The 25,314-nt window shown below is 39.9% G+C and overlaps 1 protein-coding gene and 1 long non-coding RNA gene across 4 annotated transcripts in view; one reads left to right on the forward strand and one right to left on the reverse strand.

Annotated features, from left to right (window-relative positions):
• The window catches only part of slc8a1b (solute carrier family 8 member 1b), a 363,534-nt gene that overhangs the window by 219,636 nt on the left and 118,584 nt on the right, over positions 1-25,314 (forward strand). The gene's annotated exons all lie outside the window — the stretch shown is intronic.
• Positions 1,778-21,973, reverse strand: LOC117523546. Its single transcript, XR_004564534.1, has 3 exons — positions 21,901-21,973; positions 13,623-13,630; positions 1,778-1,788 (listed from the first exon to the last, which is right to left on the reverse strand). It is a non-coding gene; the product is annotated as an uncharacterized LOC117523546 (long non-coding RNA).

Here is a 25,314-nt window from a genome sequence, read left to right on the forward strand (position 1 = left end):
AGACCCCATTCCTACCAGGCTGCTCAAGGAAGCCCTACCATTAATTAATGCTTCAATCTTAAATATGATCAATCTATCTTTATTAGTTGGCTATGTACCACAGGCTTTTAAGGTGGCAGTAATTAAACCATTACTTAAAAAGCCATCACTTGACCCAGCTATCTTAGCTAATTATAGGCCAATCTCCAACCTTCCTTTTCTCTCAAAAATTCTTGAAAGGGTAGTTGTAAAACAGCTAACTGATCATCTGCAGAGGAATGGTCTATTTGAAGAGTTTCAGTCAGGTTTTAGAATTCATCATAGTACAGAAACAGCATTAGTGAAGGTTACAAATGATCTTCTTATGGCCTCAGACAGTGGACTCATCTCTGTGCTTGTTCTGTTAGACCTCAGTGCTGCTTTTGATACTGTTGACCATAAAATTTACAGAGATTAGAGCATGCCATAGGTATTAAAGGCACTGCGCTGCGGTGGTTTGAATCATATTTATCTAATAGATTACAATTTGTTCATGTAAATGGGGAATCTTCTTCACAGACTAAGGTTAATTATGGAGTTCCACAAGGTTCTGTGCTAGGACCAATTTTATTCACTTTATACATGTTTCCCTTAGGCAGTATTATTAGACAGCATTGCTTAAATTTTCATTGTTACGCAGATGATACCCAGCTTTATCTATCCATGAAGCCAGAGGACACACACCAATTAGCTAAACTGCAGGATTGTCTTACAGACATAAAGACATGGATGACCTCTAATTTCATGCTTTTAAACTCAGATAAAACTGAAGTTATTGTATTTGGCCCCACAAATCTTAGAAACATGGTGTCTAACCAGATCCTTACTCTGGATGGCATTACCCTGACCTCTAGTAATACTGTGAGAAATCTTGGAGTCATTTTTGATCAGGATATGTCATTCGATGCGCATATTAAACAAATATGTAGGACTGCTTTTTTGCATTTGCGCAATATCTCTAAAATTAGAAAGGTCTTGTCTCAGAGTGATGCTGAAAAACTAATTCATGCATTTATTTCCTCTAGGCTGGACTACTGTAATTCATTATTATCAGGTTGTCCTAAAAGCTCCCTGAAAAGCCTTCAGTTAATTCAAAATGCTGCAGCTAGAGTACTAACGGGGACTAGAAGGAGAGAGCATATCTCACCCATATTGGCCTCTCTTCATTGGCTTCCTGTTAATTCTAGAATAGAATTTAAAATTCTTCTTCTTACTTATAAGGTTTTGAATAATCAGGTCCCATCTTATCTTAGGGACCTCATAGTACCATATCACCCCAATAGAGCGCTTCGCTCTCAGACTGCAGGCTTACTTGTAGTTCCTAGGGTTTGTAAGAGTAGAATGGGAGGCAGAGCCTTCAGCTTTCAGGCTCCTCTCCTGTGGAACCAGCTCCCAATTCAGATCAGGGAGACAGACACCCTCTCTACTTTTAAGATTAGGCTTAAAACTTTCCTTTTTGCTAAAGCTTATAGCTTGTCACAGCATGTCTTTTTCCTGGTTCTCTCCCTTAGCCCCAACCAGTCCCAGCAGAAGACTGCCCCTCCCTGAGCCTGGTTCTGCTGGAGGTTTCTTCCTGTTAAAAGGGAGTTTTTCCTTCCCACTGTCACCAAGTGCTTGCTCACAGGGGGTCGTTTTGACCGTTGGGGTTTTTCTGTAATTATTGTATGGCCTTGCCTTACAATATAAAGCGCCTTGGGGCAACTGTTGGTTGTGATTTGGTGCTATATAAATAAAATTGATTTGATTTTGATTTGATTGTTAATTCTTGAGCTCCCTCAGTCTCTGACTGCTCCTGAAAGGAGACGGATGCTGATCTGTCCTCCTACTGAGAATCCGCCTGTTCGGTTCAGCCTACAGACCAAAGAAGACCAGTTTGTTCTACGTCTCGCCATCTGACGTCTGTAGCTCTAATTAGTTCAGTACGTTATGGGCGTGAAGATCTTATCTACAGCTTGGTGTACGTCCAAATTCTCCAATTCATAGACAAAGTCAACTGTGTCTCTGAAACCATGCATCTAATTTCTCTTTTTTATGCCTTTAAATATTAAAGCTACAGTGTGTAGGTTTTAGGAGTTAACATAAATGGAATATAACATTTATAACCAACTGTTTGTTAGCAGCCCATTCTCACACATTTTTTTCATCCTCCTGTCACAAAATGATTCAAATTTTCGTGACAGGGTTTTTTTTAACTCACTATTACTAACCCTACTCCTACCCCCAACCTTAACCATCCTGAATATTGACTCGATGGAGTTTGATGCGGAAGAGTTCAGAAAGATATGATTGGAATGTTTTGATGACCATTTACAGTTGGTGATGAAAGACTTGGTGTTAACTTTGTGTTAAAATCAGAACAAGAAGCTGCACTGAAAGAGATCTGTCTGGGAAGAGACACATTCTGCATGTTGCCACAGGCACACTGCTCAGCGTGGCGCTCTCGCTGAGCTTCTGGCACGCTTGAGAGTACGGCGAAAGTAATCCGGCGAGCTATCTTACAATGGCAAAATAGCAGCGATGTCGCTCCAACGAGAGCACCACTCTGAGCAGTGTTGCCTTCATATCTGTATGGGAGTGCGCCCCCTGATGGAGACCACCATGTTGCATCACTGTGTTGACACAGTAGCCCAAAAGGGACATAACTTACTCCACCTTTAACATTTTGCAGTGTTGCAGTGCATTTTGCAGAGGAAGACTGTGGAAAAAAAGAACATGGCTCATTCCCTACACACTTTGCTGGTTGCTAGTTCAGAGTAACACGTTTGAAAACCCTCATTTTTACAACATTGAGGCTCATGCAATTTGCATATCGCACAAGAAGGCAAGGGAGCACGAATCGATATTGGCAAAGGACCGAAAACACAACAGAAACAATATTATGAACAGCGACAGCATAGTAGAGTCTGCAACCTCACCACTGGAAGACACGAAGTACTACACACTAAGTACCCCCCCCCCCCCACGAATCATAAAACTCACACACACACACAGACACACAGACACCCCTTGAGCTCTGTGGATTCCTACCCACTTTGGTCTCACCCATGCTCAGCTTTGGAAGGGAATAGCAAAATACAGAGCACACTCCATCCTCAAACTCTGTTATTTCGGAGTGATTCTTTCCATACTTGGATGTGCACCAGGTTGCGTCAAGCTGAGGGTGAGGCAGCAGAGACTGTCTGCTTTTAACATGCTGCATTCAAGTGAATACACAACTGCTTTGATTTTTACTGTAAGTCGGCATTGACATTTATGTAATTATTACTGTAAATGGTAAATGGACTGCATTTATATACCACTTTTCTTTACAAATAATGCCTCACATTCACCCTGAGAGCAACTAGGGGATTAAAACATTAGTGATTTCATTTTCAGTTTCAGTTTATTGCCATTTGCAGTAGAAAAAACACATTGGAATTGAAAAAAAATTGCGAGCAGATCTCAGTGAGCATCAAACACACAAACACAAACCATTCAGTTCAACATGTACAGCATAATTAAAACCCCCAAGCCACATAAAAATCTTAAAAGAAGGTATTCAAAGTCAATAAATAGTAGTTTAAAATATCAAAAACTTAAGTGCCCGTGCAGATCCAAAGTGCTTTACTATAGTGCATTGTTTAAAATTTTCACAGCCTGTGGGAAAAAATTCCTGCTATGGCGGGATGTTGTGCTTTTAATGGCACAATACGTTCTGCCAGAGGGAAGCAGGTAAAAAAAAAAGTCACTGGCGGGATGATGAGATGGGTCATTAATGATCGATAATGCCCGAGAAAGAAGTCTTTTTTTATAAATGTCCTCCAGATCAGGAAGCTCCACACCTGCAATCCTGCTGGCCGAGCGGACAACTTTGTGCAGTGCTTGTTTTTCTTTGTTTGTGGCGTTACCAAACCACACTGTAATGGCTCCTGTGAGGACACTCTCAATATCACAGCGATAAAAGTTTGTCAGAATTTGTTTGTTTGGGGTGAAAGCCTTCAAATGCTGACAGGGTTTTTTTTTAGCAATAGCAATAGTGTTTGAGTTCTAACTTAAATTATTTGAAAGAGTCACACCCTAAGATTTGCAGTTTTCAACCCTTTGCACCTCAACATTATTGATACGGATAGGCTTATGAGAGCTATGTCCAAAATCAATGACAAGCTCACAAGTTTTTGAGGTATTCAATTTCAAGTTGTTTTGTTCGCTCCACAGAACTATTTTTTCCACCTCTGATCTATAATGCGAGTCATCATTGGCATGAATGAGACCGATTATAGTTGTGTCATCTGCATACTTAATAATCAGATTGTTGAGATTAGAAGCAACTTTTTCCAGTTGGGCTGGGATTTGAACCGAGGATCTTCTGGTCTCAAGCCCAACGTCTTAATTACTAGACCATCACCTCCTCAACTTTAAAATGACTCACCATGACAACAAATCTGTATTTCATGTCATTATGTAATCTTTGCAATTAATCAGTTGTTCATATGCGTGCGGAACTGTGGGGCGTGGTCCATATGGATTGTGTGTGTGTGTGTTTTAATTAAAAGATCTAAAGCAATCACAGTCCAATGAAGCAATAATGACAATAATCTTTTTAGTCTAAATCCATCCATTTGTCCTGACTTCTTCACGGTTTGGTGGGTGTCCATGATTCTTGTCATGTCAGTTTCTTTGTTAGAATTCCATATTTAATAATGAACAAAAGACAGCATCAGCCACCCATAACATTAAGCTAATTAATGTTTTTACAAGACTAAATCATTCACTCAGACATTGCACAGAAGGATATTCTTTCTAATTCTGTATTTTTTGTTTCTGCAGCAGACAGAGGCTGAGGGTTTAAAATAGGTTAAACAGTTTATTTTTAATGCCGACATAAATACAACCTCTGTTCCTCCAGTTGCTGCTGGGTTGGTAATAAATGCTGGTTTACCTGCTACCCTTAAATTATCAATGCAATAAAGAGGACACATTCACTTTAAAGAGCCCTCAGGCAGACAAGTTAAGAGCATTAAGAAAAAGATTTTATTTTCTGTATGTTTACAGCAAATGTTTCAGCATTGGCTTAGTGATCATTTGGTCCTCCTCGCCATGTTTCAGACTTTTTATTTGACAAGCGACTTGAAGAGGGTAAGATTGGAGACTTGAATTCTGCAAGCAGATGGGGTGATAATTATGGAGACGCTAATGAAAAGAGACCAAAGAGGAAACAATTTCTCAGTCGGATGTGCGAACATGTGCCCAGATACGGACGCAGTGCACAGTCCAATTCCTCAGGTACGTCAGTGTGAAACACGTTCCGAATGCCGAAGAGTAGAGTCACACATATTTAAACCACATGGGTTAACTGTTGTCACACCAGCATCGTGCACAAACACACACACAAAATAAGCGATTGCAGTTGCAACTGTTAGTTTCACATTGAGAAGTCAGTTCAGTGTTGCAGTATTCTTGAAGCATTCTTTCTTTCTTATATGCATTTCTAATGACCATGCTGGAATCGGTTTTAGACCTGAGTTTGATGTTACTTCTCCAGTAGATTGCTAACATTTGGTGAACTCTTAGCATTGTAGAGAAGCTGGTTTTATTATTGCTGTTAACAGCTCTCCATGCATCCCATAATCAAGTTTTGTCTCTTTTTTTCAGGACAACCTGTGATTTCAGAATATATATGTTTTTGTTGTGTTTTATAAGGTTTACAATCAAAAAATAGGCAAGGAAAAAATAAAGCGAAAATTAATTTTCCACACACATTTATTCAAAACACACAGCAAACTATAATAACCAACTGTTTTGACACTTTATAAAGGTAATTTGAGGTCTTGTGTGAAAGACTGTACAACAAAAAGGTTCAAGCAATAAACACAAATGCACATTTTGAACAATATATACAAAATGGTCTATGCATTTTGTTGTCCATTGATATGGTAAACAGTGCTTTACTCAGAGAAAGCAACAGAGTTATCCAGTAACACTCACATGCAAACTAGTGGAGCAATCTTGATAGTCACACACTCTTTGTTTGAGCACGTGAGATTGTCATCAGAGGCTCTCCGTGTGCTCCTGCTTTCACTGATTGCTGTGCGTAACGGCGCAGGGCGCACTGAGTATGTACTAATAGTATGTACTCATTGGAGCACCCAGGGGGCTATTCAGACGGGCCAACTAGTAACACATCACTCCTGAAAGCGATCTTTGGCTTTTCACGTGAGGTAAATTTGCCCTACAATTGGATTTTGGAAAACCATGTGACGGTGAACCAATTCCGATTGGACACTCACATTGGGCACGTCATCACACAGCTTCTATGAGGAGTACAAAGATGGCCGATGGCTGGCTCGAAAGTCCGTGGAGGTAACTTTTCAGCAAAAAAAAAAAAGTACGTTTCTATCTAATATCATTAAAAAGTTATTTAGAATTTAGTAAAGCTTGGTCTTAGCCGTCGTATACGACAACGTCGGCCCCAGAGGGTTAACTATTTACGTACGTTCGCGTGCTGTCTGTGGTTGGAGAGGCTGTGCACACAAACACAAACAGCTGTGCGCCACAGACGGCTGTGCGCACGCTTGCATGCTGTCTGTGGCTGGAACGTCATCATGAATGTTTTGTTTTGATTTTGTTTCAACCGTTCGCTTTGTTTTTCTTTTGTTAGTTTTTGTTTTGTTTTGTTCTTTTATGCGCTCTGGACTCGCAGGCTTTTCGGTGATGGGTGAAGTGCTGGCTCATTTGCCCACTTTCTCTCAACGATTTGTGACGTTCGGACAGTTTTTCCTTCGTTCAACTATCGCCGTGTGTCAAGTGACCGGACCTTTTTTTTATTGTGCTCTTACAGCCTTCGTGCAGATATTAGGGCCCACTTCAGTCCAAACATTTACCATTGTTTATAATTTTTATATGGTTTTAAATTATTTTAAATGAATGAATGCTTTGTATAATGTGTATGGGTTACTTGTTGTAATTTTATCACCTTTTAAACTTTTTCTCAATTATAAAGTACTTCGTCATTTTTGTCTTGAAACTGCTTTATAAATTAAAGTATTATTATCCAGACAATTGCATTGCATTGCCTTGCCATCGCCAGCTAATTGGAGACTTTGCTTGATGTCATCATGTGATGCCATTAACATCAAAGATCTGGCATATATGCTAGCCCGAGAAAACGGCCGAAAACTGTTTCAGTATCTCTTGAAGTTCTTGAGATATGGTCATTTATGTTTTTTGGAGGATAACCTCTAACTTGAACACGACCTTTCACCTATGACGTTGGCATTGCCTGTGCTTTAAGAGGACAGTCAGCTGAGTTAATCCACCATGTTTGTTCACAATGGCTTTGTCCATTTTGAAGATATCCACACACACAAACCTGTTGTGTTGTTTAGGTTCTAGACAGTGTCAGAGACACCACAAGTGTCTGTGTATTTTTCCTGCCTGTCTCTCTTTCCTCCACACAGTAACAGATGGGCAACATATTACATAATTACACTTTATGATCATCTTCCACAGAGTCTTCACACTCCCAGCTGCTTTGTAGACTTGACTATTTTGGGTGTTTTGTGGGTGTCAGCATTTTGACATGTTAATGTATCGGCGCAGCAGGGTTGGTATTGCATTCCCTCTACAGTACTGTTGTGTCAAAAAGGTAGTTGAGCCGACAGGCGAAGACCTCGATCTCAGTCTTCATTCCTAGTCTAACCTGTGGTCATGACCGAAAGAACTCAGTCGCGGGTACAAGCAGCCAAAATGGGCTTCTTTAGAAGGGTGGCTGGTGTCTCCCTTAGAGATAAGGTGAGAAGCTCAGTCATCCATGAAGAGCTCAGAGTAGAACCGCTGCTCCTTTGCGTTGAGAGGAGCCAGCTGAGGTGATGGTAAAGATGCCTCCTGGGCATCTCCCAATGGAGGTTTTCCAACCATGCCCAGCTGGGAGATCCTGGATAATACCCAGGACTAGGTGGAGAGATTATATGTCCACACTGGCCTGGGAACACCTCAGGATCCCCCAGTCAGATGTGGTCAATGTTGCCCACGAAAGGAAAGTTTGGGGTGCTCTTCTGGAGTTGTTGCCCCCACAACCCGATCCCGGATAAGCAGTTGAAGATAAGTGACGAATGTGACAATGTAAAAGTAAAGGTCAAATTATTAGCCTGTAAGTATGTCTGTGCTTGAGGAGGAGTGGCCGAGGAGAGAAGCTTTGTTTACATTCTGACACACAGCACCTGTCTGACACATAGTGGCAGAGAAATGAGTCGTAGCTGCTTTAAACTAAGCTTCAGAACTGCAATCTGCTAAGTGTATCAGCACTGTTTGAAACACTCAGACAAACATCTCTACCTCCTTAAATACATGACAATCACTGTGAAAGCTCCGTGGCTGAACAGTCAATGACGTGACAGAAGGCCCTTCAAACGTTAGTCACTTTGTTTGTTTTGTGAGTGAAGGGGAGTGACCTCTTTGCCAGGTAGCTGTTGAGATGCGATTGGCAGTTGTCGGTGTCATCAGTGGTAAAGAAAACACTGTGTCAGAACGTGGCCCCGTCACTGCCAAATAACGATGTTATAAGTTGTTGTTTGTAGGTTGTGAAACCTGCACTTCAGCACATCTAAGCCAGGTTCTGTGGTGTATGACTGGCTGATGTGTTACCTGCTGAACAAACATGAAAAATCTATATCCTAAAGTCGGAAACACACTGCAAGCTTCACTTTTGTGTCACAGCTGCATTGCATGTTGATTTTCATTTAGGTGTCTGTGTTAAAAGATTAAACCTTGAACATCACCAGCATGATGGACACATCCCAGAAACGTCCCGGACGAGTGTGTTGTTTCACAGCTGACATGCCGTTGTAGAGAATAGACCTGGAGCATATTTTTTCCATCCACGCCACTAGTAGGACACAACAAAAACGGACAAGTGATCTGTAGACATCATATGGCAACATTAAATAATTAACACCTTTTACTGAATGACAGGTAAAGAAATCATAGCCATAAAAAATGTAAAAAAAAACTGATCTATGTCAGTGAGTGAGAAAAGTCACATGACTGCTGTCTGATGACAAGAAGTCACTTTCAACTCTTGATGTTTTCTGAACGCTCCTCAACTAAACCCACATGGAGCTTTGTGACCCACAGGATCTGGATTATACAACCCCAAATGCAAATAAAAACAAAATGCAGTGATCCTTTATTTTACCTTTATTTTGGCTTCTGTTTCATTGCACACAGTATGAACCCAAGATATATATGTTTTCATTTCATTTCTTAATGCGTGTCCATTCCTGTGTTTAAGGGCTGCAACACATTCCAAAAAAAAAGTTGGGATGGGGGCAATTTCTTCTAAATATAAACATCAAATCATCAATTTTGCAGCCAGTTTTCTCAAGACGTCAGGAGACGGACACATAAACATTTCCAAGTCACTGAATATGTCTTGGATGTCATTTACATCAGTAACAGTATAGTATGTTTGGTAAATCTGTGTCAAGTAGGCAGTTGTCAAAAAGTGAGTGACCTTGCTGAAATGAGACTAGTGAGGGAAGCCACCAAGGCACCCAGACATCTGTAAAGAGGTTATACTGTAGGTTTCTGTGGTTGTAGTTCATGCAACTTTATCTGTTGCATCACTAGTTATAGTTTTATGATGATATGGAGTAGAGAAAGACATTTATTGGAAGTTGAAAAAAAAATCAAATGTGTTCTTCTGGACTTGGAGCTTATTGCTAAAGTGATGTGTTCAATTCAGTTCAGTTCAGTTCTGCTCTGGAAAAGGTTTTGTGGCTTCATGTTTTAAAGAGGAAAGCCAAAGCGGAAACCAGTGTTTGTGGAGAGACAGTGAAAGGAGGGAAATCACCACTTGGAAATCTATTAACAACAGACCTGAAAGCTTCCAAAGCTTTGCCTCATTCTGCAGCGGGGAAAGCAGAAAATGGAGGACTGGTGTGTTAAAACAAGAGGCGATGGTCATCTTCTTCACTTGAACTCACAAAGCCACATTTCATTTCACGCTTTTTCTCCGTTTGGGCTCATCGTTACATTCAGTACAGTGAGCTGTTTGGGGCCAACAGGCTGAGTTCATCATTTGGACAGCGAGTTGTTATTTAATGTTTACTGGTAATCAGAAAAAGACAATGACTTCATTGTGTCGCTCACCTACAGTGCACAGCAGGGGTGGGATGAAGTCACCATCAAGTCCCAAATCAAGTCTCAAGTCATAATGACCACCAACTGTTTGCAAGCTGACTTGGGACTTGCAGATTGATGACTTGAGAGTGACTTGACAGTAACTTCATCCCACCTGCAGTGTGCAGTATTGCCAGATAAGCGTGCATTGTCTGTATTTTTATTTTAGCCATGTATCACGGCACGTTGGAGTTGAAAGTACTGTGAGTAATGACTGTGCGCTGTTCCCTATGGATCCACCGGTTTCCAAATTTGTGCAACACTGGCGTCCTGCTGTATTTTTATTGGAAAATGTAATGATTGGCATAACTCTTAACAGGCGTGTACCACTGTGTCATCCAACTGCAACCATTAGAGATGAGATGATTGTTACCCTGAGCACTGGCAGCACAGGTAATGTAATCAGTCCTGTGTGTCTGTGAACAACATAACCAAAAAAAAACACAAACCGGTTGGATGGATTTCGGGAATGTTACTTGGTGGATATCTCGAGATCATTACATTTAGCAGAGGACCGGACAAAGGTGAAGGTCAATAAGAATATGCTGTATAAAATGTATGTTTTGTTATATCTCTGCAACCAGTAGTACTGGAGAGATGATGTAAAGTTTCTACTGATAAGCAAAATATTTGTGATTGATTGGAAGAAGTGGAGATATGATGAAGTCATTTTTGTTCAGAGCATCCAGGGTTTGCATCAGCCCTCTGATGACTTGCATCACAATTTTGCTGATGACAGATACTGAACCTAGGAGCATCAAGTCACTGCATGCACCACACATTGGAACCATTCCAAGTCCTGGATAGCAACCACCCAGTCAGACAACAGGGTCTTCAGAATGTCTTGAAAATAACCACCTATCTGCCACAGCTAGGTGAAAGGTGGGCGTCTGTTTAGCCTTCTCAATCTGCTGGTGTCCTCAATACTGATGCACCTGCATTGCGGATCATGCCCAGAAAAATGCACAACATGGCCAAAATGACAAAGCTGACACTCCCTCATAAAGCAAGTGATTAGATCAGATTAGATTAGATTAGATTAGATAGAACTTTATTAATCCCTTGGGAAGACTCCCTCAGTGAAATTGAGGTTCCAGCAGCATTGTTTAGCAGCACACAGGGTAAGAAGCACACAGAGGATCAAACGTGAATGTAAAAAAAATTATAAATATAAATACACAACTATAAATATTAGAAATACTCCTCACTACTGGTTTACTGGCTACTACTGTTCCTCTCCTTCCCATCCTCTGTCTTCCTGTTAACTCCTCCTCCCATCCAGTGAGGAGTTGTAGAGTCTAATGGCGTGAGGGTACCCAAGTATTCTCTAAAGAAACCGAGTGCCAAAGACTTCCCGTGAGGTCTGGTTAGTGTGCAAGTCTTCCAACTACACAGTAAGACAGTAACACCAGAACCCTAAAGACTTGTGTTCTCCATCATATTTAATGGAGCTTCTTGAACCATCCTATTCTCATAACTGTTATGAACCTTCTTTATATTCTGAACTACTCAGCAACGTCATATGTGGCATTCAACGTCAGCATTCACGTCATGGTGGAAAGACCAAACTGACCTTTTACTTTATTTTATATTAATGCTAAAATGCTTTTGGTTGGCCTTCTGTTTGGCTGTGAAAGTGAAGTAACTTGATCATTCAGCAGAAGGAAACAATGCAACGTGCTGCAGTGCAATGTCGCTGAGGTTGCGAACTGTTCACCGGACGTTAGATTTTTTTCTATAGCTGATGGCGGGTTTCCCATTGGCATTATCAGCCCTGATGTCAGCCGCACTTACTGTCTGTTCCTCCAAATGTCCAGCTTCTACTGAAGTGTTCAGCCAAAACAGCAGTCTTGACTGCTCTTTAAGTCTCAAACTGCATTTATATAGCATTTTTCCATCTGCATCAGAAATTCAAAGTGCTTTGCAGTTATGCCTCACATTCACCAATTCACACAGACAGACTCACACACTGATGGCAGGGTGCTGCCGTGCAAGGTGACTACTACACACCAGGAGCAACTAGGGGATTCAGGACCTTGCCCAAGGGCCCTTAGCAATGTCCTAGTCTGGCTGGGTTTTGACCAGGATCCTCTGGACTGAAGCCCAACACTTAACTACTAGACCATCACCTCCCATAGTGGTGCTTCTTCTCATTGTTCTCAGTGTGTGACTCCGCCCTCCTGGTCATTGGTAAATTAGATTAGAGGGACTTCTATAGTATTTTGCATGTTGTTTATTTATTTATTTATTTTCCAAATAAATAGAACACTGCCATCTACTGGTGCCCAGATGCTTAGTAGGGCGAATACTGCCATGAACACTACTGGCCAGTGCATGGCAGTAGAGGCCTTGAAAACCTGCCAAAACAAACTTCCAGATAATCCATGTCTGCTACATTGATTTAAGATGCGTGGAATTTAACAAACGCAAATACAATAACATCTATAAACCCAGAGAATATATTCACGAGAGTTTTAGGCACTAGAGTTTAATGCTGCTGTCCGTGGAGCCTGAACAGAGTGTCTGAAATGCATTTGTCCTGTCGTGAACGTACTGAGATTACCCATAATGCACTGCTGGGCACAGCATGTGCTCACAAAACCTTAAAAATTAGCACATTACTTTAAAATTAAAACATATATCTGATGTTTTCACTTTGTAAAACTTCAGGCATGACAGTAATTTTAAATAACTTGTCCAAAATTAGTTTGGTTAAAATTTGAACCATAAGTTAAAAATGTATGCCTCTGGATGACTTGGGTGATATTGCCAGCGTACCAGTATGGTGTTAAAGGAAATGATTTTTTTTTTTTTTTTTTTTTTTTTTTTTTTTTTTTTTTTTTTTTTTTTTTTTTTTTAGTGACCAGTTCTTCTTTGCCTGCAGAGGGTAGAGTGGTTTCTCCTGGAACTAGCTCAGTTCTGTTTGCAGAGGGTAGAACTATACATCGCTCATGAAACTTTCAACAATGTTTGCTGCTGTTCAGCTTGGTTTCCTACATTATCGGTCTAAATGTTATTGGACGACAATTCATCGGAAGATAATTAGTCCGATAATGGTTTTTAAAGTTATCTAAAAAGATAATCTGATAATGAAAACATTATCTTCGATAACTATCTGTTATCGGATTATCGGAAGTGTGCCCACCACTGTCCAGACAGCAGGATGGTATTGAAGCCCTACAAAAACAGTAAAAGTAAAACTTTCATGACTGTTGATGCTTAGATCCACCATCTTGGATTGTGACCTTGGGATATGTCATGTTTGAACAGGTTGATGAATTGGAATTACAACTTCAGGATCTTTCCAATTGAAACATCCTTCTTGTAACTCGGGGGGATTACAACCTGGAGCACACTATTATACACAGTGCAACACTACTGAGCTCAGGCCTGTGATTTACAGTGCAGCATTATTTTATAGTGCACACACCAGTTGTTTCTGTGACTGACCTCTCTGTCACACCCAAACGGCTCAGATATCTCCCCCTCAGGACCTTTTTAGCCTGATAACCTCTGGCAAAATGTCCTCCACCTCCATGTTTTCCATATTTGAATGTGAGGAAGCGATGCACTCTCCTCGTCTTACAACAGCACATCAAACACTCAAACAGCATTTCTGTCACGCCGAGAACAAGCCTCTGACCTTAGAAATATCTCTGCTGCACACTAACATTAGACCAGTTGTTACTGGACGGACGGGGAGGGAGGGCTGATGGGAAGATGTAATCTTAATAAAGAAAACAATGGAGATGCATGCACAAGGACAAAAACCACTTTTACTTTGACTAATTGTCTGTCACCTCTGTGACCTGAACCTCAACCTGTCATGCAGGCAGCTGCATCCATCCATTCACCACTGTGCACACGACCTCATAAGGAAAGACAATTAAAGGCACATTGACACTTGCACGCATTTAACCCCCACGCTGCCGTGCAGTTCGTCGGGCCAGTACGTCCCGCTGGATGCTGCATTGTATAAAATAATTATTTTTTTTGTGGATTAATCGTTTGCTCTCAGAACTTGGCTGATGAAACCATCTGTAATCGCTTCTGGAATCACAGAGGAATTTTCTACAGCTGCAGCTCTCTTGTGCGCTTCATGACATGGAGAATGCATTTGGAATTGTTTCAAAGGTAATTATTTATAATATTTATATCGTAATGTCTTGGTAAAACAGATGGATTTTCATTCCTTCTTATGAGTATCTGTAAAATTATGTTTATGATAGATTTAACATCTCGTCATAATCGTTCAGACGAGCTACGCTGTGATGCCCTGCGCTGACACAGTGACTCACACTGACACTCAGTGTTTTTGAACAGGTTTCACAATGTTCACAACTAGTTCACGCAAGTGGCATGAAATTAATGTGTACCAAAGATTTTGAAAATTTCAAAATTTTCTTTGCGTACTTGCATGCAGCGGTGCACAGTTTACGAGTTTACTCTTTGACACACCAGATTGCGTACCAGTGGGGGGATCAAATTCGTGCAAGTGTCAAGATAACTTTAGTTTCACCTGTATAAATGCATAAAGCAAATATGTGCATCGCAGATTAAGGTGTTGTCTGCTGTGCATCAGTGATTCCAAAAACTCCAGAGGTTTCTTCTGCATGTCTTTCCCCAGGATCTACTGACACTTGGATCAGGTGTGTTCAGTCAGTCAAAAGTCTCCCAGCATGCAATGGTCAGAGATGAAGCGTAACCACTGGTGGGAGGACACAGCGAACCTAAAAGTTAGCCTTGATAACGACTAATCCACTAATTGAAACATAAACTCTGATAATGCAAATCCAATTAGTGGGACACATATGTGTAAAATATCACTATGGTTGTGCCTTTTTTGGAAACAGCACCAACTTTTTCCACATAACATTGTTAATTAAGTGCAAAACAACATTGTCATTGACATTAATTAAATCAGATGAAACATTTTTATTACTTAAATCCCAATATTGTGTTGTACTTAATTGACAAATTTATGTGGAAAAAGTTACCTTAACCTTTTCAATTAAATTCAGCATTTTATTTCTTAGAGTGTGTATCTACATGAACAAATAAAATTAAACATACAGTTTATTAATATTACAGCACAAATTAACCCTCTGGGGTCTGAGGGCATTTTTTGGGAACTTCACTCGCCTGGCATAAATGTTTTATTATTGCTGTTAACAGCTCTCCCTGCATCCCACAATCAAGTTTTATGTCTCTTTTTTTCAGGACAACCTGTGCTTTGAGAATATATATGTTTTTGTTGTGTTTTATAAGTGTAATAAAGGTTTACAATCAAAAATAGGCAAGGAAAAAATAAAGTGAAAAAATAATTTTCCACACACATTTATTCAAAACACACAGCAAACTATAATAAACAACTGTTTTGACACTTTATAAAGGTAATTTGAGGTCTTGTGTGAAAGGCTGTACAACAAAAAGGTTCAAACAATAAACACAAATGCACATTTTGAACAATATATACAAAATGGTCTATGCATTTTGTTGTCCATTGATATGGTAAACAGTGCTTTACACAGAGAAAGCAACAGAGTTATCCAGTAACATTCACATGCAAACTAGTGGAGCAATCCTGATAATTACACACTCTTTGTTTGAACATGTGAGATTGTCATCAGAGGCTCTCCGTGTGCTCCTGCTTTCACTGATCACTGTGCATAATTGCGCAGGGTGCACTGAGTATGTACTAATAGTATGTACTCATTGGAGCACCCAGGGGGCTATTCAAATGGACCAACTAGTAACACATCACTCCTGAAAACGATCGGCTTTTCACGTGAGGTAAATCTGCCCTACGGTTGGATTTTGGAAAACCATGTGACGGTGAACCAATTCCTATTGCACATTCACATTGCATACGTCATCACACAGCTTCTATGAGGAGTACAAAGATGGCCGATGGCTGGCTCGAAAGTCCGCGGAGTTAACTTTTGAGCAAAAAAAGTAAAGTTTCTATCTCATATCATTAAAAGTTATTTATAATTTAGTAAAGCTTTGTCTTAGCCGTCGTATATGACGGCGTTGGCCCCAGAGGGTTAAAAGAATAGGAAATATTAAGAAATAAAAATGCACATGTATAATCATTTAAATAATCTGATACATTAACTTTACCTTGACCTCCTGCTCCTCTATCGTCTCAATGTGATGCTTGGTGCCTTTGTGCACTATTAATTTTACTTATTAGATTAGTTTCTAAGCTCCAACAGGAACAAACATATTATTTTATGGTTTACAAATATGTATATTCTCATAATTTAGCTTAAGAAATGTTAGTTCATTTAATACTATTGGAACTAAATTTAGTGGAAGCTAATTGGTCTGCTGATGCGTTGCAGAGTTAGCTGGAAAAAGTGTGCTTCACTAAATTGGTCTGCTAGTAATCAGTGTTAGCTGAAAAGCTAATGTGCTCAAGGCACAAGTTAGCTCCACTAATTAGCTGTTAGCTGATTAGCTGAATTGTGCCAATGACTGAGCATAATGAGACAAAATATAAACAAAGAAGTGCAGCTAGTTTTTGCACAGCAACACATTATAACTGACTGTGTTTATTGACATTTTGACACACGGGACCAGCAGTATACTTTTGCACTCCTAGTTGTGAGGTTAAGATGTGCCAAAAAAGCCATTTGAATTGACTGAGTGAGCGAGAGATAAAGAAATAAGTGAGGGACAGAGAGAGGGGAGAAAGACTTATTGTTGTTGAATCTTGCCAATAAAGCTTTCTGTAGTGAGGTCATAACAGAAAGGCGGCGAGGCGGTGTAGACGGAGGTGAATGGACCTCCTCATTTCATGCCAGCCGAATTCATTTGAAAAGCGGCGGTTCAGTCGGCTGAAGGTTGTGCGCGACGACAAACCGGCGCTGCCAAGTGTAACAGTGCGCTGTTCCTAAAGTTAATCATCCCACGAGAGGAGAGGAATCAAGGGATAGAAAGAGCTGCTGAATTCATGGATTCAGAGGAAATGACAACCAAAGGAAAGAAAAAAGCTGAACAGGAGCACTGTCCCCCCCCCCCCCACACACACACACACACACACACACACACACACCTATCCCCCATCACACATTTATAAAGGAAAATGGGAAAGAGCAAGAAAGACAGTGAGGGTTATTGTATGGTTCCCAGTTCGATGAATAGCTCTGCCATTTTCTTTTTCCACGGTGTCCATATATTGTGGTCGGACGTAGACTCCGGAGACCAGTTCACACTACCGTTTCTGACCGCTTAAAAGCCCACCGCTGCATGCTGGATGTTCGGGGGATTCCTTTGAGAGATGCTGCTTCTGCCATAATGATGCAGAGTAAATAATAAATAAAGCACATTGCTGATTGGTCAAACAAAAGCTATTTATTACCTCCGCCAAGGAGGTTATGTTTTCAGTCTAGTTTGTTTGTTTGTTTGTTTGTTTGTCTGTCTGTTTGTCAGCAGGATAACTCAAAACGTTTTGAATGGATTTTGATGAAATTTTGTGGAGTGGTTGGAAATGACAAGAGAAACAAGTGATTAAATTTTAGTGGTGATCCGGATCACGATCCAGATCCAGGATTTTTTAAAGGATTCTTCACCAATGCGGGATAGAGGGAATTTTGACATTCTAGTTTCTAACTCCACAAAAACAAGGCAGAAAGGCTTGAAAAAAATGAGGGTGTAACATAGTCAAATGTTCTATCAAACAACAAAGTTTGGTGATGATCGGATCCGGATTCCAGATCTGGTGATCCAGAATATGCAAAAATATAGGGAAAATAGAAAATGTGTCAGTGTGAGGTGATATATGAAGCTAGAGATGCACAACTAACACCAAATTGTAGCTGAATCTGTACTGATTCAGTAAGGTGTCATCAGATTTGATGTAGCTTCAAATGTTATGGAGCTAGATCCAGAAGAAAACCGCCATTACCGAAAAATCATTTTTATACAATAACTTTTGAACTAATAAAGACATAGAAGTGATTCCAAGTTCTAGTGGTATGTTTTCATGGTCAAGGATGTCAAATATAAAGGAAAGAAAAGTGTATGTATCATGGTTTTGGTTGTAACACTGAATTGTTGAATAGATCACTGTGCCAAGGAGGGAATCTCTTTAGGGTCAGTGACCCTATGGCCTTGTTAGTAAACGATGTCAAATACAACACACTGCAAAGAGGAAATCCCTCATGACAAACTATACAGGGCTGGGGAGCACAATGAATTTATTAGATGAAGGACTATCATTTGGCATTATTATATTTTAATGGCAATGAATATCACTATCCAGATTACTTCACTTAGCAAAAGCAAAGTGATGAGTCAGCAGTATACTCAGCAGTGGTTAAGTTCTGGTTCAGTGCACATCACTGAACAAAGTACACAAGGTGCAAAACCCACTCCCAGGTGTTGATGAATCACGCCTAGGATCCAGAAAATCCAGAGGCTGACATCAGCACCTTACTGTCACATATATTCTGCTACGGTGCACTTCACTGAATATATAGAAGGTGCACTTCATTATGTAGCACATGCAACACTTAAAAAATAGTTCTTTTTCAGAATTTACTGTTATTTATTTAGAGAAGTGTTTCATAAATGTTAAAAAATTCATATATTTGCAGTTTAGTTGAATAATAAATTGAATTTTGTCTCTGATTTGTTTTTGTCTATAAGCACATGCAATATCAATATCAGTGCTCAGATGACAGTAGCTTCTGGGAAAGGTGCAAATTGCAATAAACTGTGATGCCAAGCGCTAAGGATACATGCTATCCAGTCACAGCAGATGAAACTTTTTTTTACTACTACATCATTGTTAGACTTTTTTAGGTTCAATGATTCCACGGCGTGTAGATGTTATGGCGTCAGTGACCCCATGGCCTTGGCGGAGGTTTGCACTCTCTGAGTGCTTCTAGTTTATTTATTTATTTCCCATGTTGGTCAATTTGGACCTGGTTTAACTCAGAACTTTTGCCATAAATGTCTCAGTGTCACAGCTCAAGTCTGCAGAAAGTCTGTGAAATACCGGCAATGGAACACACACAGCAAAATTGCCAATATTAAATTAACACTAGAAAGTGACACAGCATTGTTAATTTTATACTGTCAAAAGTGTTAATTTGACACTGAAAAGAGTGGACACCTATCAAAACATACTTGTGTTAATTTAACACTAATAATTTTACTGTGGAGGATTACAGTAATACACAATTTATGCTGTGTGTCTCTCTCTCTCTCTATCTATCTATAGATAGATAGATAGATACAATAAGCAACAGGTTTGTCATCATGTCCCACAGCAGCCTGTACACAAGGTTCTTGAATTGGAGCAATATTTCCACCTGGTGGACATTGCTCAACAGTCCACCTGGTTTGTTTACCACGTTAACGGTCTAAAAACTATCAGACAAAGATTTATTGGAAGATAATGAGTCCGATAATGGTTTTCAAAGTTATCTGAAAAGATAATCCGATATTGAAAACATTATCTTCGATAATTATCGGTTATCAGATTATTGGAACTGTGCCCACCACTGCACACTGGTACTGCTCAGGTTCTAGTCACCAATGAGTAAAACTAGAAACACATTCTTTACCAGAACATTAGGACAGAGAAGGACAGGCAAGTTGCTCATGTCAGTTTTCATGGTTAGAAAACAGAAGAAAAATCTATTCTAGCATGTGAGGTGGCGCTTGACAAGTTTTGAGCTAGACCCAGAAAAAGTAGGGTGTGGTTTTCCATCTTTTGCATTCTGAGAGACCATAGATAGATAGATAGATAGATAGATAGATAGATAGATAGATAGATAGATAGATAGATAGATAGATAGATAGATAGATAGATAGATAGATAGATAGATAGATAGATAGATAGATAGATAGATAGATAGATAGATAGATAGATAGATAGATAGATAGATAGATAGATAGATAGATAGATAGATAGATAGATAGATAGATAGATAGATAGATAGATAGATAGATAGATAGATAGATAGATAGATAGATAGATAGATAGATAGATAGAAAGAAAGAAAGAATAAGCAACAGGTTTGTCATCATGTCCCACAGCAGTCTGTACTCAAGGTTCTTGAATTGGAGCAATATTTCCACCTGGTGGACATTTACTATTAATGCAGTACAATAGAATTTTGAAAAGAGCTTGTGTGTGTGTGTGTGTGTGTGTGTGTGTGTGTGTGTGTGTGTGTGTGTGTGTGTGTGTGTGTGTGTGTGTGTGTGTGTGTGTGTGTGTGTGTGTGTGTGTGTGATTTGAAACTGTATTCTGAACAGATGTGTTGCTCATTGGAAGGAAGCACAGTTATTGAGTGTTTCTACAACCAGCCACTAGGCAGCCATATAAAGATTTTGGCTTCACTTTCTGGGATCTGCCCTCGGCTAACTTACATGAGCCTGACTCGTATATTCACAACCAAATTTTTTCTAAAAAAAAAAAAATTCATGTTGAATAGTTTTATGATCTCTTGCAGGAAATAGAGAAATAAACAGTGTAATACTGTGAGAGACTCCTTGTTCCAACAAGAGACACAAAGATGTTATGTAATGAGCATCTTTATTCAGTGTTTGGCTGAAAACATCCATTTATTTCTGTCTCCAAGGAAATCATCTGTCCTACATTGTGACATCTTAGTTTGGGAAACAGGAAAGGAACCACAGACAAGATGCAAAAGGGTGGGGGGGACTTTTGCATCAGCGCCAGGTCTCAGACTTATAACTTTATGCCCTCGTCTCCACATCGTTTCAGAGGACGGCGAGGCAGGAAAGAAAATGACCTTCAAAAGATGTGAAAACATGTTTGCATCGCTAAATGTGAGATGCAGCAGTCAGTCGGGGTTTTTAACTTATAGCTTCACGCTTGATCCTTGATGGTGTTTACTAAATATTTTCTGACAAATATACTTCTTTAATTAATATGTTTGACATTCTTCTGGGGCATTATTTCAGCACAGTGTTACAGCAGAATTTGGTTTGTAGGGCCAACATATTGTTGCGTACTATAAAGGTACGCAAAAATATGTTGTACGTATGTATTGTACGTATTATGTATGGGTTGGCCACCATACATATTGTGTATGGTGGCCATCCCATTTGCAGCCAGGTAGGGGTCAATGAAGAATTACATGGGGGTCAGAATTATCATATTGAGACATATACTACATTATTTGACAATAATGATTCCAAAAAGGTATAATTTGGACTATCTGTGATTGAATGTTATGGAGTTACAGTATGGGTACAACCACAAAAATGGTGGCACGGGTCAAACATTAAAGTTACTCCAGTTTTGAAAAAAAAAAAACTGATGCAAATTATTGGTTGAGTTAATAGGATTAATAAATGGAATAGTTTTGACTGTGTTGAATGTGTGGTCTCCAAAGTAAAGGTCAAACAAGGTTGACGTCCATTGGATTCTATGATATGCGACATATATTATCCCATAACAAGACAACTCAGCGTGACAGGTGATGCAAACTATTTCTTTCTAAAACCCTGTCACCTCAATCAATACTTTATGTCACTTTTTACTAAAAAATTGGAGCAACTTCATCTTATGACATCTGCAGAAACTGAAATTGACCTTTGTTGCCATTTTTGCTGTTTTTACCCCATAACTCCAAAACATTCAGTCATAGATAGTCCAAATATACAATTTTGGAATCTTTATTGTCAGACAAATAATGTGGTATAGTTTTCAATATGATTGAAGTATTTTTCCATTTTGACCCCTGGCTATAACTACCACCCTTGGATGGCCACCATCCATTTTTGTGTGGACCATGGTACACTGAGGATGGATTGGGTCCTTAAGTGGTACCCAAAACCTGCATGGCCCATGGACTTATATAACTTTTTCAGAATTGCCACAGGCGTCTTGGTGGCTTCCCTCACTACTCTGCTTCTTGTGCGGTCGCTCAGTGTTTGAGAACTGCCTACTCCAGGCAGATTTACCACAAAGTACCAGACTGTTTGTACTTTCTCAGTGACTGATGTGAATGAAGTCCAAGTCTAACTGCTGTCTCAGCGCCGACTGCAGTAAATAAAATTCTGTTATTGAGCTTCTCTTGATCTCTGCCACTCTTCTTCTATTTGACAGTTTTTAAGATTACGTAAATATGGGGTACTGAGAAAGAGACAGCTGAAAGCTGCAGAATAAATGTGTTCACATTTATTGAGTTGATTAATGAGTGTTCACAGATGAGTGATCACAGTTGTTTGCACATTTGTTTGCTTGTGTTTTGGTGTTTGTATGTGGGTGTTTGTAGGATTTGTATGGCTGCCACAAAATATTATCTGTGCTATCTGGATTTAAAGTTTTAAATCCGGAGCATTTTCTCTGGTCAGGGGGACTATTTAGTGGAGGTATGCACTCTGAGTGCCGTACTAGTCAAACGGTGTTCTCTTTCTTTTACGCTGTGAAAACCGATGTGTCGCCAAAAAAGCGACCAAAAAAGGATGTGAGTGAGAATGCGAATAATCTTCAGAATCAGTTTGTGGAAAGTTCATGTTATGATGAGACACACAGTGCGCTTCATGTGGGCGCTCTGTTTTAGGAGCTTGTAAATGTGATTGAAAACACATATGAGACTCCCACGGTGACTGCGTGAGTGTACGAGGGACTCCCGAGGATTTTCCAAACTCCTTATTTGGTTACCAAGAAATGCAGGGCGAGTGACACAGAGGGATGCAGAGAGAGACAATCCGTGCAGTGATGGGGAATAAAGGGGCACACTGCACGCTCTGACAAACATATGGTTTGATAAGAAGCAGCGTGCCGGCTGTTTATGGTATTACCAGCTGTTTTGCATAGAGCCGTCCAATGAAAATGGTCATTACCATAAACATCACCATTATGCCCCTTTTTAATAAAGGGCTGATAAAGTGAGTGAGGCAATGCTGTCGCAAACAAATGATGCTGCATTTCCTCACTGTCACTGTCTGTCTGACTGTGTTTGGTAAAAACCTCTTTAATAATGATCTTACTGAGCAAGAGTTTAAGATGAACTATTTTCATTTTCAAATCTGCTCCTTTGAAGGTAAAATCTGAGTAGAAAAACTTCATGAATGATTTTTACAGTTTTTGTGTTTAACAAATCTGTTGCTGTGTTTAATTAAAGCTGTACGGCCTTTGAAATTTCACAAAACTGACAAAATTTAGTTTCTACTGAAATCCAAACATTGTAATGTAGGTTTATTTTTGTAACATGTTGCAAAATTACAGCTCGCTTGAATGAAACAAACATATTTATCTTGGGAGGAATTTCACAGTGAATATTGTCTTTTCCTTCATCGTCTTCATGCACACTAACTAGAGGAAGTGCATGTGCACATGTGATGTTTTGAGATTATATGTGACCCATCCTACATTAGCATCCATGAGATTTCTTGTAAATCACTTCTAAACTCATCAAATGTTGGCCATAGCATCTGATCCCTTGAATTTCTCCCCCTCAGGGGTTGGAATTCAAAATAGTTTCCAGACCACATGAATTTTGATCATATTAGCAATATCATATTATTAATCACATCTAAATGCTAAGCGTAGCATCTCCCTGATGTACGATTGGTGGAGAGGTGGCGGAGCCACGAAATCACACAAAAACAGGCGAAAAGGCGATAATGTTCTCATGTGGAATATTACAGCATTGGTCCTCCCGGACAGCATTGAGCAGTAATGTGTTGCAAAATTACTGTTCACTTTAATGGGGGGAATTCCATACCAAATATTTTATTTTTCAATTAACACCATCAACAGGAGGAAGTGCCTGTGCACATGCATGAGGTCTAGAGATTGCCTATGACCTTGTGTGATGCATGTTCCCTCAGCATGCATGCAAATAGCCATAAGATGTCTTGCAAATCACTTCAGAGGTGTTATCTGGTTTCAAGAATAGCATTTTTAGATTTAAAAGTGTTTATTTCACTCTAGATTTACACAGAAATAATGTGTTTCTGAGCATTTTATGCCATCTTGGTTTATTTTGTTTTAAGCGAGCAGTTAGCTGATGTCACACTGCCTTTCATAACTCTAATTGGCAGTTGCTGTGTCCTTTCCGGCATTCTTTGCACAGATTGGGGGAAGCCCCACGTGATCCCTACTAAATGTTGGTCTTGGTGTCTGATTACTTGAATTTCTCCCCTTCAGGGGTCGAAATTCTAAATTGTTTCCAGACAGCGTAAATTTTGATCATGATGAGGAATAAAATTATAACGGTGTCAAAGAAAATTCTTTTTATGACTCAAATCTTCAAAAAAAACCAAAGGCCATACAGCTTTAATGCTCGTTAAGGCTGAAACGAGCCAGCAGCTCAAAAACACTGCTGGTTCATGCAACAAAATTTAACCATTTTCATGACTGTTATATCTTCATGTGAAGGTTTATTCACAGCCAGTTCCACTGAAAAGTATTTAACAGGAGTTCTGGCTCATGTGTAGAGCTACACAGACCACCTCTGTCTCCAGCTCTGATCATCACCACCTCAGTGGAGCAGTTTTCATTTTCCTGCAAGGATATTGGCTTCACCACTGACCTCATAACACCATAAGCGCTTCCCAGGTGTCTCTCTATTTCAAAGGCAGAAGACCTGGAGATATGGTTGTCACTGCTGAGACAAATGAATGTTCAGCACTTTCAGTGCACACTGATACGCTTCTGACAATGACGAAATACTTCAGTTAAAACTGGTGGTATGGTGGACCATGTGGGACCAGCAGCAGCCCTGTCACCCGTCTACATCTGGGTTTGATTAACCTTATGTATTTCCATTAGCCGCCATGATGTCAGGATTATGTGTATTAGTGTGCAGACGGGCCCTTATTAGAGGAAGCCTGGCTGTCCTGTTGTTGTGGTTTCCCTCTGTGTCCAATATCATTATCAGCTTCATAAAACCACAGTCAGATCTTCTGTGTTGATCTTTGTCACAGTTCTGTCAGGAAGAAACACACAGGCTGCTCTTACTGACACATTCAAACACACACTAAGATCCCAAAATAGTGTGTGTGTGTGTGTGTGTGTGTGTGTGTGTGTGTGTGTGTGTGTGTGTGTGTGTGTGTGTGTGTGTGTGTGTGTGTGTGTGTGTGTGTGTGTGTGTGTGTGTGTGTGTGTGTGTGTGTGTGTGTGTGTGTGTGTGTGTGTCTCTA

This window comes from Thalassophryne amazonica, chromosome 13 (assembly GCF_902500255.1).
Source record: "Thalassophryne amazonica chromosome 13, fThaAma1.1, whole genome shotgun sequence".
Classification (NCBI taxonomy): domain Eukaryota; kingdom Metazoa; phylum Chordata; class Actinopteri; order Batrachoidiformes; family Batrachoididae; genus Thalassophryne; species Thalassophryne amazonica.